This window comes from Solanum stenotomum, chromosome 4 (genome assembly GCF_019186545.1).
Source record: "Solanum stenotomum isolate F172 chromosome 4, ASM1918654v1, whole genome shotgun sequence".
NCBI classification, from domain to species: Eukaryota; Viridiplantae; Streptophyta; class Magnoliopsida; order Solanales; family Solanaceae; genus Solanum; species Solanum stenotomum.
The window spans coordinates 49,850,483-49,863,439 of NC_064285.1; the positions used below are offsets into that span (position 1 = coordinate 49,850,483).

General features: G+C 33.2%; 1 protein-coding gene and 2 pseudogenes across 1 annotated transcript in view; 2 read left to right on the forward strand and 1 right to left on the reverse strand.

Moving 5' to 3' along the window:
- LOC125862275 (anthranilate phosphoribosyltransferase, chloroplastic-like) overlaps positions 1-12,957 on the reverse strand; it is a 1,111,005-nt gene that overhangs the window by 912,135 nt on the left and 185,913 nt on the right. The window lies entirely within an intron of this gene.
- LOC125862770 (putative F-box/LRR-repeat protein At1g56400) lies at positions 964-8,691 on the forward strand (annotated as a pseudogene).
- LOC125863481 (U6atac minor spliceosomal RNA) lies at positions 8,820-8,880 on the forward strand (annotated as a pseudogene).

Here is a 12,957-nt window from a genome sequence, read left to right on the forward strand (position 1 = left end):
TTTTAAACGGATTAAAAAGGAAAATAGGTGTGAAAAATTGTAACAAAGGACTCTATCTTTTACAAATGTGTATGAAGTAAATTATTACGTCAATGATGATTTTAGCATGACATCAGAAACCTATTTTTGATAAATAATCAACTACGAACCATTAATGACATAATTTTCTTGAATGTCTAGATATCATTAATTAATTAATTTATATATATATTGTTTCTATGATCCGACCAAAAATAGAAAAAAATTAAATGGTCAAATCCATGGCCACTATATAAGTAGTGTGACATTAGCCCTTTCATGAAAATATACAAAGTTTAAATGTTTTTTTTCTCTTTTTTATGGTTAAAAATCACTGCTAATTGAAATTATATAATGTTACATGGGATAATCTTAGTAGCATTGACTACTAAATTTTCACTTTTTTGGTGAGATCATTCAATTCCTCATCTTAATTGTAATCTCCTCCTTAATTTTTCCCTTTATCGTCCCCTAATTTTTAAAACAATAATATATTAATGAATATCATATATTATAACATTGAAAAAGTGTGTCATGTGATATAACTTTGTTAGTTGGACATTAAAAAAAGAATAAACAAAAAAAAAATAGAAATTGTCTATAGCAATTATATTTACAAGTAAACTTATTCTCGCATGACCTTTTGGGTTTTAAAAGGTCTGAAAGGAAAATGAACAGTTGTGGCTTTTTTGAAAGATGGTGACTTTTGTGACTTTTGAGAAAGGTTGTGATTATTCCGAAGGATTGTGGCTTTTCCAAGGGGTTTCCAATAAAACACAATAAGCACATGTTTACACTATTGTTTGTTGTTTATAAATATATGTGTTTGCTCTTATTCAGAATTTCATAAATTCTTCACAAACAAATTCTAGTGTACTTTTTTGTCGTTAAGTGGTTAGCTGGCATTGTGATTTCAGGTAGCAATAATAATATAATTTGACCAACATGATCAACCAAGACCAATTCTCTGGCACCTCTGAAAGTCTGCTTATTGAAAACTTACCTCACAAAAATCTCGAAATTTGAGACAGAAGGTGAAGAAATTGATAGGATTAGTAAGCTACCTTATGCTCTTATTGTCTAACTTCTTTCTTTATTGTCCAGAGCATACATGTTCAGAACATTTATTATCTCTAAAGATTGGAAATACTTCTGGACTTCTATCAAGAACATTGTTTATGAAACCCAGGAATATGGTCGTTTAGATAGCTCAGCAGTGCACAAAATCATTTCCTTCACGGATAATGTACTGCCTCTCCTTGGCCATTAAAATGTTCAGTCTAAACTTTGTGTTCATATATGATGATGATATGTTATATTTTCCCGTAATTGACAAGTCGCTTGAATTTTCTGTGAATAAAAAAATGGAGGATTTATGCCTGAATATGCGTTATAGAGCTGTTTATCCAACTGGGCATGACCAACCCTATAGCTTGCCAGAAGTTCTCTTTAACAGTTCATCAATTATAAAACTTAAGTGCAATAATTGGAGAATATGAGAAGATTGCGTACTAAATTAAATATCTCTGAAGAGTTTAACGCTGAAAAGTATTTTTATCCTCAATTGGAATCATTGAATCCATATGGAGTTTTTTGTTCTAATCGTTTGCACCAAATCCATAGAGATTCAAAGATTCCAATTAAGGACAATTTGACATTATTTGTTTAATGTGTTCATCCTGGATTCACAAACTTTCCAGTGTTAAACTCTTCAGAGATGTCCAATTTAGTACGCACTCTTCTAATGTTCTGCATTTATTGAAGTTGAGTTTTATAATCGATGAACTACTACAAAGAACTTCTGGGAAGCTATAGGGTTGGTCATGATGGCTAGTCGGATAAGCAGTTCTATAACATATATTTAGGCGTAAATCCTCCACTTTCTTATTCACAATAAATTCAATCCACTTGTCAATTACGGGAAAATAAGAAACACCATCATCACATCTGAACATAAAGTTTAGAATAAACTTTAATGGTAGAGCAGCTAAGGAGAGACAGTACATTATCTGTTAAGAGAAATGAATTTGTGCATTGTCAAGATTAAGAATGATTGCAATTGATCCATCACGATTGTTGACACCCAATTATGGCTCCCCACATTTGTTTAACTAAAGTTTTAATAATAATAAAAATAAAAATAAAAATAATATATATATATATATATATATATATATATGTTATGAAATTTTTGTAGGAATACGAAAAGATTTTTAATTATTTATTTTATTTGATAAAATTTATTTCATAAATACTCTTTTTTATAAAAAAAATTAAATATATTATATTACTACTTACTTTCTCATTTTTAAATTTCACGTCAAATAAATATTGTTCTTAAGGGTTAACTCGATTTTTCTAATTATATATAATTTTTATTGTTGCAATAAACATTTTTGACAATTTTTTTAAAATCAGGAAGGCTTAATTAAATGAGTTACTAATTTATATTAATTTTATTTTTTTAATGACTAATTTTATCGAATAAGTTAGTCTTGAAAAATATTTTTTTTGTTTTAATGAATTATTGCTATTTAATAAAGAAGAGATTATGATTTTAATTGGATTTAATTTGAGCAAATTTTGGCAATCCAAGTCATTTTAATTCACCAATCCACACGTGCCACATAAGAAGCACATGGATTGTGCTTCTTCATATTCGATCTCAACTGTCCGATTTAATCTAAGGGACCAATTTAGTTCAGCATTTCTCTCTCTCTCTCTCTCTAAATATATATATGTACCGTCTGATCAAACGATCAGACGGTCCAGAATGAGTAAGACCACTCGACCCTTCCCAAAATAGACTCTACGTTGCCCTATTCTCTCTTTTGCTCAAGCTGTCACGTTCTTCTTCCCCATCACGCCGCCCACGCTTCTTCTTCAGACTCCCTACGCTAGTTAAGCTTCCTCCATAGACACCCAGGCTCCTCTCCCATCACCTTTTCCTTAACCATCTTCTCCATCGACCCCTATGGCTACCCCAGGCTCCTCTCCCATTACCGCCCCATCTGCTCCCCCATCTCCTTTGTCAAAGAATAGCTCTGGGCCGCTGGAAAATGCCCTATCAGTCACTTAAGCCTCTCAAATCGACCTGAAATGGTTGATTCTTGAGAGATTTTTCTTCTCCTTCATGATTTCTTTGCCACTTCCTCTGAGATTTGCGTTTCCAAGAATTCAAATTTTGAATTTTTGGAGCCCAAATCAACTATACAAGGAGGAATCCGGAAATCCAACAATCATCCAGAAATCCAACAAAAAAACAAACGAAACCAACAAGGATCCGAAAATCATTTGAGGAACAGATTTTAAGGTGATATTTAGTTCTCTCATTTCGTTCTTCTTTGAGTTTGAAGTTAGAGTTCGAAGTCGAAATCTTTTGACGTCAAAGCTTTAGTTTGCTGCCCCAAGAAAGGTAATTTCGTCTCCTCTTACATTCTTTTTTTTCGATGGGGCGTGTTATGTGTTCAAGACTTGATATAGAACCTGTTATTACGTGTATCTCATTCCCCTATTTTAACCCTTACCTCAATTTCATTTTTGTATGTCTCTGGGCAGTAGGCATAAGTCAAGCATCAGTGGAGTTGTTTGAATGTTGCGTGTTGATCATTATATTCATTGACTAGATTTTATATCCATATATCTAGCTGAATCTATGCTTTGCTTTGCTTGTAATGGTTGATGTTCACTTAGTCTCCACTTTGAGTGTTCTAACTGTGTATCTCTATTTTCATCACTGTTTGTTTGAATCATAACTTGAACGTTGGCCGTGTTTCTCTTGTATTTCAGCTGCTACGATATGTAAACTCGCGTTAGAATTAGCTTAGAAAAGCATAAAATATGTCATATTGCTACTTTCAAGTTCTACAACACGACTTCATAAGGCATATAGCCTAATTTATGTTGTTCTCTGTTGCTAAGTGTCATTCAAGTTTAGGCCGATGTGTTACATCTTAGAAATTCCCTACATTATCTTGTTGTTTTGACAGTTTGATTTCGCTTAAAATTTGAGGAGTATCGATTCTAAACTTTGTTTACTTCTTTAAGCGTAACCAAGCTCTTTGTTAAAAAATTCCTTTTTCTTTAAGTATGGCTGCAGGTTCATTTATAGTTTGAGATTAATTTCATCTCTTATGTTGACTTTTTGTGGATGGTAGTTTCCGCATAACATACTCTATTCTAGCTGAGTGTTGATGCTATGTGCTCCATTGACAGTTGTACGACTCTTCTTTCCCTACAAGCCATTCTTTGTAAACGATAGTTCTCGCTAAAAATAGTGTTGAAACATTCGTCTCCTTCAAGTTCTTTTTCTTAGTTTTATCAACAAAAAAAAGAAACTGTTTTAATATGTTCATAAAATGTTCATCAGCTTAAAATTTATTCTCTTTTAAGAATAATTCTATAAACTTTCCCTTGCTGTCTCATTTTTTTTCTTTTTTAAGAAGAACTCTTATAGTATTTGTTTTCCTTAGTTTTTGTTAGAACTCAACCAACGACATAACAAATACATATGTTAACTTGAGATATGGAAATTGCTGCACTTTTTGTCGATCTAACTAATTTGTGGATGCAAGTTTATAGTAGGTAAATATCTGTATGCTTATTTTTGGTTATGTGTTAAATTTAACAAGATGGTGGTTAAGCATATTTGATATTTTGAAGTCCGGTTAGCATAACTTTTGTCTTCTGTCAAAGTTCTCTGTAAAGAGACCAACGCAAAGTCCTCTCCTCTTTATTTTATTTCCATCGTTGATGTTTACTATGTGAAATTTTTTCTTCTCTGTTTTAACTCTCTAAGTATAATGTGGGGGTTGCTGGCTTGTAATGAATGTTTACTAGACATTGTCAAGGCTCACATGAACTAATCGATTCAATTACTACTCTAGTATAATCATTTTTGACTTGTTTCATCTTTTCTGGTGAATATATTTTCCCTTGCCTCATAGTATTGTTGGTCAGGTCATTATTCGCCATATTTAAATGCTCTTAGCACTTCTCAGTTTCTGTTTTGTTTTTGTTTCATGGTGATTAACTCGGCTAAAATTACACTTTGCTCTTTTTTACAACTTGTGTGATTATCAAATTTAAGCATATAGAATAGTTGATATGATCAGGATATCTATTCATGGCAGTAACATTTTGAGTGTGTGTGTGTGTTTTTGTTTAATGCCAAATGCAGGTAGGACGACATCATTTTCATAAAAGTTTAGATAAAACCTACCTTGACTGTATAATGGACATTTGTTGGTTGTTTGATTATTTTTGAATCATAAAGTGTTAACTACTTGCTAGAAAATCTGCCTACAAGCTGATTTTGAACTTTCCCTATTTCTGTATCCGGAAATAAATAGGACACCTCGGAATTTTATAGTAATACGAACTAGCAAGGAATGGCTGTTAATTTCATTATTGAGTTCTACATGTGTTAACAAAAGTTCAAAGTTTTTTTTTAATGGTACTGTGTATCCCTAAGTTTCCCAGCTGTTGCTGCACGTTTCAGTTGGTACACAACTGTATTTTTTTTCGTATGAATTAGATGGCTTTAATGTTTACTTTAGCTTTGTCTAATTCCTGGTAGGATAATTTATAGTATCATTCACTTATCCCTTTCTTTACGAAACCATATGTGCTAATACTGTTTGCTAATTCTTTTTTTATCTTATTCATTTGTACATATACTCTAGGGAGCACATTTAGAGTTGTGATACGACTCCATTCATCTGTCGCAAATCAGATTTGTGCTCATCAATATATTATCAGCCCGTGTCTAGCAACCTTTATCGAGTCAATTGTGTCCAACGGTTCCTTCTCTCTTCAAAGTTTCATGCACTTTATATACATATATGTGTTGCTATTTTTGACTAACATTTTCCATATTAATATTTTTCATATTTGTAATTATGCTTGCTTTATTTTTGTTTGGGTTTATAGAAACCAATTGAGAACAATAGTAAGACGTAGTCGTTCATCTCATATCCCTATATATATTGGGTTTTAGTATGACCATTTTGCTTTGGACGATGCTTTCTAACGAAGTGTTCATTTATTACTCAACACATCTTTTGGTAGTGAAAGCTTAACCTTTCAGAAAGAGTGAACTTGAGAATACACATTTTTTTTAAAAAATAGAATGTATTCATTTAAGAATTTTTAATAAGAGTTAAAAAAAATATTTAGCAACTTAATTAATGCAGATTTTTAGGTTCAAAAGTGCAGAATTTTTACTTGAAAATTGCTGGTTTTGTAAGTTAAAACACTGCACCTCTTAACAGCCTTTACGGTGCCGATTTTTAGTGCAAAAATATGTGTATTTTGGAAAAAAAAATGGTTTGTTATGAGAGTTATCATGAGGCAATATTTTGAGTTCCAAATGATGCATTTTAGCTCTAAAAGGGTGCAAATTTTTGAAATTAAAACATCACGTTTTAGGGTGCTTCAAAGTATAGCAAGTCATGTATTAAAAATCACTACCTTGATGACAAGAATAAATATTTTTTAGAACTTATAAAATAAGAATGTAAGTTGTTAGATAAGTCACAATAGTCAGGCCTACTTTATATTCTTTTGACATCACCCCTTTATGAAGAAATTATATTTACTATTATTACTATCTATATTTTATAAATCACATATTGCTAAAATATTTTAATCTCTTAACATGTTATTTCAAGATTTTAGATATTCCGACAGGTTCAAAAACAAAATACAAGGTACATACATATATATGTCATACGCAGAAAGGTACAAATTATATATTTTGAGTATTTCTCTATACTTAACTTATTATTCTATTAGACTTCATATTATTTTTTCTCATATCTACTATCACTTTTACAAATGTTACTTTTTTTTTAGAACATATAAATCCCTACACTTTAATATGTACATTATTTTTTTACAACATATTTTATTTATTTTCTTTTACGACTTAATTCTATATACAAATAAAACAACAATTTTTTATATTCTTCAAACTCAACATTTATTTTGGATATATTTATATATAACACATCTATATTTTTTAAATATATAAAATTGTCATACATGTTTAGTATATTTATTTATTCATTTTTAACCGTATGACAAACATACTACTATTATTTTATTTAATAGACATGTATATGTCATACCTTGTATTTTACTCTTTTTTTAAAAAACTAATAAAATTTACTTACCATTGATTTTAAAACAAATAAATAAACAAGTTTTCCTATTTAATTTTTTCCTAAATTGAATTTAAGGACTATCTTCGGATAGACTCTGAGGGATGCTTAATACCTTCCCCTCGAGTAACCAAAACCATTACTCAGAATCTCAGTGGTTTCGAAAATCAAAAATAGAGTTTACATTTATATAAAATGGTTTTCCTAATATTTTCCTTAAAATTTAGGTGGCGACTCAAAATCAAAGTGTCAGCCATATTATATTGTGAACTATTTCGGCTGGTTCGAAATAGGGTACGACAACGATCTTCCTGATGGGGATCACTATTCACTCGAAGGTGATACATGTTGCTTTGAAAATGTTGCTCCTTATGTTGAACATTTAATGATTTCTGGGGTGTTAATCATATGAAAATAAAGCTCATGGACTTGTCATCTTTGAACCACGCAAATCTTGATCTCTACTGTGATGAATTAGATGAAATGAATGAACAAATAGAGAAAGATCTTTCGGCAAGCATTCGTTGTGCTAATGAGATAATATTGTCATCCTGATTTACCAAGGTCAGTTATCAGTCCAAAATGTTTCCAGCCTTTTTATGTTGATTGTGATTTGAGTTTTTATTTACTACCTATCAACTTGATTGTACGATGGAGGTCATGATTTTTTCAATTAACTTGATTAATTATCTATTGATTCACTTCTTTTTAATTAACTCATATAGTTTTAATTTAGTACGTGAGGTTAAATATTAGTTCCATTTATTGGTCTAAGCTATAAGGTGTTACAAGAATGGGAAATCACTATTGGTTTAGTTTGTAAGCCCTGTAAATCAAGGTACTTACCTTTATTCGGCCTCATTCTTCTATTCAGGTGATTTCTAGTTTGATGTTGGAAGAGGAAGACATCTCCTTACTGTTGCTGGAATGCAGATGGTTGACAATAAGTTCTTGTATTTTAAAACATTCCTTCCCCTAGACAACCTCATAAGGTCGACTCGTAATTTGGAAAACCTAATAATATTTCCTAATATGCCAGTATGTTTTCAATTCACAATATCTTTATGTGAAATATATATAGATCCCTTACAGCCTTAACGACTTCAATTTCATTACTATAGTTGTTAAGCTTACCACGTAACCCAATTTGTCCTTGTTCTGTATTTGTAGTACCATGCGTTTTGTAGGGTGAAGACATTGATTTGCTGGAATGCAAGTACCTCTCGTTTGAACAAAACATATTCAAAGTTTCCTTATAGAATTTGAAGAATGTCAAGGTTATGCCATTTTGTAGTCGTACGCTAGTTTTGATGCAATAAAGCTCTATCAATTCTTGAAGTTCTTACTTGAGCATGCAATAAATCCCGATAAACTTGTTATAGTACCAGAGCATAAGGAATACAACAGTTGTTCTACTAATACCTCAAATCTAATGAAACACTTGTTTACTTTTCCAACAAGTGCAATTATTTCCTTCGGACCAATTAATCATAATGTTTTATATTCCTAGTTTGCTTCACTTATTTTTTTTTGACATTTTGTTTTGTTTTAATGAGGATAACTTGTTATGAAAATTAATGTATGTGCTATCCATTAATTAAAACAAAAAACAATTGATCATCCCTTAACCTATGGTTTGTGCTTGTAAAAAGGACAACTAGTTTGCATTTCCCTCTACAAGGATGGAATCAACCTTCTTGGGAGTGGACTAGCTGGCTGGGCGGCCTAGATTGAGTATCACTCTTGCTTGTTGGGCCGAAAGTTGACTGGATTACTAGATATTGTGGTTACTTGGGTTGGGAGCCTGACTTTTGTTTCTTGGGTTTGGATTTGTGGTGCCTTTCTCTCTTGTAGACTTAGTTACTCTTTATACTTGTCGGTCTTACGAGGGTCTATTTGAGTTTCATTTTAACATGTGCATGAGTGTACATTCTAGGGTTACATGGTTCTATTTAAGTTTAGCCTAGATGTACTTAGTTTAACTTTCAATATGCTCGTATGTTTTCTTTCATATCCGTTTTAACCTGTAATGTGTTACCATGGGTTTTGTTCTTTCTCAGGCAGCTTGGGATTAGGGTTATCCAGGTTGGATACTTCTTGTGATTAATTGTGAGGGGACATTGATCCATGGTGGCTTAGTATTGACTGGTGTCATATTTGATAGCCTTTTGAGAGTCAACACCACTCAGGACACTCTTTTTAGTTGGATGGCTTTGAAGTGGTCTGTCTGGATAGGCAGCTTTGATATTTTGAGACTTTTTTAGGAGTCGATACGCCCTTAAGTCAGTCTTGCTAGTTGGGCTGGGAGTGGACTAGCTGGTTGGGCGACCTGGATTGATATCACTCTTGCTAGCTGGGCTGGAAGTTTACTGGATTACTAGATATTGTGGTTACTTGGGTTGGGAGCCTGAATTTTGTTTCTTGGGTTTGGATTTGTGGAGCCTTTATCTCTTGTAGACTTACTTACTCTTTATAACTGTCGAGCATACAAGGTCTATTTGATTTTCATTTAAACATGTGCTTGAGTGTATGTTCTAGGCTTATAGGGGTCAGTTAGGTTTAGCTTAGGTGTAGTTAGGTTTACTTTCGGTATGCTCGTATGCTTTCTTTCATATCCTCTTTGACCTCTGTCTGTTTCTAGATTCTATCTTTTCATATTGTTTTTACCTTTCTTGCTCAGTTGACACATGATGTCTACAAATTACCTAGTTTTTATACTTATGCTACAATCTTTATTTCTTTCGTCATGCAGGTGCGGTGATTGTTTTTTCAATTGGAAGAATTAGGGATTTTGAGATGAGTGTGAGCACTTGGAGTCTTGCATCACTTATTTCAGTCTATACTTATTTAGCTAGTCTTATTCCTTTTTGAACAAGCTTTGTTTTTGCCCACTTTTGCGATTTTTACTCTTATTTTTAGACAAATTTGTACTTCTTATTTCTAGGTTACGGGAGGGACATTTTTTATATAGTTTTTGTTTGCTCCCACTTTTGTTTTGTTTAGTGGTTTGGTTTGATATCTATTTAGTTGTACCCTTATACTTATTGCTTGTTATTATAGGTTACACATTAGTTTCCCTACTTGAGGGTTATAGTATATGCCCTCATGACTCGAAGAATTGGGTCATGAAAAGTTCGTATCAGAGCCCTAGATTTGCCTGTCTCACTTGTACAAAGCTAATTTATCTTATAGATTTATGGATCGGTGTGGAGACATTTGTATCATATCTTTAGGAGTCCATAGGGTGCATTTAGGAATTTGTCCTCTTTTGTATCGTTTTCATGCAGCGTGTATGTAGGTGGTTTCTTGAAATCTCATTTGTTTCATTATTTTTAGAGGATGGCTCATAAACAGCATACGACAGCTCGAGGAAGGGGTCGACCTCTACTGCCGGCCAAGAGTGTGCACTGGCCCTGAAGAGAGAGAGGTCTTGAGACATCATCAAACCCTCTAGTAGTTTAAGTTCCAGTTTAATCAGCGGGGTTGGGGCCATATCAGCCATCACCTGGACCCTCTATGGCTCTGTACCTTCACGCAACCATTGGGGCATGCAACATGCTAGAGATGCAGATGCACTAGCACTAGAGGATCAACCTACAAAAGAGGCACCACAGATCTAGGTACCACCTAGAGGTGCCCAACCCGTAAATGTGGCCGCAGACACACCTTTAAGGAAGAAGATTCTTGGAGTGTTTCTCATACTCTAACCTTAAGGTTTTTTGGGGCTGTGGGTGGGGATACCCACAAGTTTCTTACAACTTGCCAATAGCGACATAGTATTTTTGGTCTAATGGAGTTAAGAGGAGCCGAATTCACGATGTATCTTTTAAATGGGTCAGCTAGTATGTCCTGGCGTACCTTAATTTAGACCAGTTCAGTTAGGTCTCCTGTTTACACTTGGACCTAGTTTTCAGAGGTTTTATTTTAGCTTGGCTCATCCCTCGTAACTTCAATGATTACCTTAAGATCAGTTTTAAAGGTTAGAGAAGTGCTCCCATGAGTGTGTTAGAGTATGAGGCGAGGTTCCACAAGCTGTTCGGTCACATTACTATGACTCTCCCTACAAACAAGAAAAAAGTTTAATGCTTTGTATGTGGGTTATGGCTTCAGCAGATGGAGACTTAGTCTATAGTTTCTATGGGTCATTTATTTCTCGATGTTTTTGATCACGACCACACTATTGAGTAGCTTAGTCATGAGCCCCAAGGAGGCAATGAAAAAAGGTCTACAAAGATGTCGAAATTTTGAAGTTGTTGCTTGATTCAGAGAAATTAGGAATTACATGAGGCTATAACAATGTATTCTCCTTCTGCCATAGACAAGGTGACTGAGTTATGTTTCCTAGTTGCTCATAATAATAAGCATGGCCCTAAGAAGTGACCAATTTTAGATGTGCTCTTTCTACCTTCCAAGTAGACTACGTAGTCTGCAAATGCAAATCCCACTAGATCAAATGAATCATTTGTAAGATACTAGAGAACTAGGCTCAGTGTTCGTTTGATATATCACAAAATACTTTTGATAGCCTTCAAATGGGATTTCTTTGGACATGATTGGAAGCATGCATAGAGTCCCACACTAATTCCAATGTTAGGTCTATTAGCCAATACATATAGTACAAATTCGATCATTCCTATATACATTGTGTCATATACCAGGACCAGGTTCTTCTTTATCAAGCTTTGTTGTTGTTGCAATTGGAGTGTTATTCGTCTTTGCTTCATTCATGTTGAACATCTTTAGTAGTGTCTTTATGTACTTCTAATAATGTGTTGAACTGACAGATGATGGCTGTTTGATTTGAAGCCCCAAGAAGAAGTTGAGCTCTCCCATCATGCTCATTTAAAATTTGTTGCTCATCAGTTGTGCAATGTTAGCCCCATGTTTTGCATATTTTCCTCCAAAGATAATGTCATCTAGATACACCTTAACTATGAGGATATTGGAGCACTGATTTCGAAGAACAGTGTATCGTCAATCTTGCCTCTTATATACCTGTGTGCAAGCAAGAAGCTTGATAGGTGATCGCACCATGCTTTTGGGGATTGTTTTAATCAAAAAGACTAACTCTAGTAAATCACCTAAATATTTCACTGTAACTGTTTAACAATTAACTATAATAGTATACTATACTCTCCAAGAAGCCAAACTCAATTTTTTTTTACAAAACCTCACAAATTCTCTTTCACTCTTAGTACAATTATCTCTAAAGAATAATTCTAGGATGAACAAATCCAAACTAAGCCTATAAAAAGTAAAACATAACTGTAGTTCTTCTTTTTCTGTCGTATACTCTTTAGTGTTGCACTGCTCTCGTCACTAAATTCTCTCAATTTATGAATTTCAAAACCTATTTTTCTGTTTGTCAAAGATCCTCTTATAAGGGCGGATTAAACCTTAATTAAATCCTACAAGGAAAGTAATTCTTCTCCTAATTTATTTTCCTTTCCGTATATTGAGTCTTCTTCACTATTTTGCCTTTATTAGGAGTGTTTGTCTTCGACGCGTTATTTCTTCTTTCCCACTCTTTTATCTTAGTTCTAGTACAAGCTTGTGAACCAGGTTCAATTTGTCATTGTCAAAACTTTACTCGGAATATTTTCATGTCATCATTAATTTATTTCTCCTCCGAGGACTAAATTTCTTGACTATATATCAACATATATATAGATTAGTTAGAGAACTCGATATCTTGACCATGGTTCTTTTTTAATGCAATGTCGTAAAATATCAATTATATAGTTATTAGGCTTAATCAATAGAAATTATTTACATA